The sequence below is a fragment of the Mustela nigripes genome, unplaced genomic scaffold (assembly GCF_022355385.1).
Source record: "Mustela nigripes isolate SB6536 unplaced genomic scaffold, MUSNIG.SB6536 HiC_scaffold_14027, whole genome shotgun sequence".
In the NCBI taxonomy this organism is placed as follows: Eukaryota; Metazoa; Chordata; class Mammalia; order Carnivora; family Mustelidae; genus Mustela; species Mustela nigripes.
The window spans coordinates 405-1,166 of record NW_026753433.1 but is presented as its reverse complement, the minus strand read 5'-3'; the positions used below and the strand labels follow the sequence as shown (position 1 = coordinate 1,166).

The following is a 762-nucleotide window of genomic DNA, read 5'->3' as shown; positions in this document are numbered from 1 at the left end:
TAAAGATAAGAAAAAAGACAAGTGTGTCCATTTTCACTATTCTCATTTGACATAGTACTGGATGTCCTAGCCAGAGAAACAAGGAACCCAAAGAAATAAGAGACTCCAAAAAAAAAAAAAAAAAAAAGGAAGAAGTAAAATTTTTTTTTGGATAACATGAACTTACATGTTAAAAAATCCTAAAAACTTCACAAAAAAATTTGAATAAACAAATTTAGTAAAGCTGCCAAATACAAGATCAATATATAAAAGACAAGAATTTTGTTTTGTTTCATATTTTTTAATATGGAATGCTTCCCAGTTTTTCATGTTATCCTTGTTCAGTGATCACGCTAACCTTCTCTGCATCATTACAATTTTAGTATATGTGCTGCCAAAGTAAGCACAAGACAGGGGCATTTTAACACTCTAATGATGAACTATTTGAAAAAATAAACAAAACAATCTAATTGACAATAGCATCAAAATAATAAAATACTTAGGAATAGATTTAACTAAGAAGATGAAAGATCTGTACTCCATAAACTATGACATTGATAAAGAAATTGAAGGAGACACAAATGGAAAGATAGCTCATATTTATGAATGGTAAGAATTACATTGTTAAAATGTCCATACTACCGAAAGCCATCTGTAAATCCAATTCCTATCAAAAATCCAATGTTAGAGGCACCTGGGTGGCTCAGTGGGTTAAGCCGCTGCCTTCGGCTCAGGTCATGATCCCAGGGTCCTGGGATCGAGCCCTGCATCAGGCTCTCTGCT

At 32.9% G+C, this 762-nt stretch overlaps 1 non-coding gene across 1 annotated transcript; it reads right to left on the bottom strand.

The window, feature by feature from the left end:
* Positions 1-279: 279 nt before the first annotated feature.
* Positions 280-386, bottom strand: LOC132009329 (U6 spliceosomal RNA). The gene has a single exon (XR_009401867.1). It is a non-coding gene; the product is annotated as a U6 spliceosomal RNA (small nuclear RNA).
* Between the last annotated feature and the right edge of the window lie 376 nt (positions 387-762).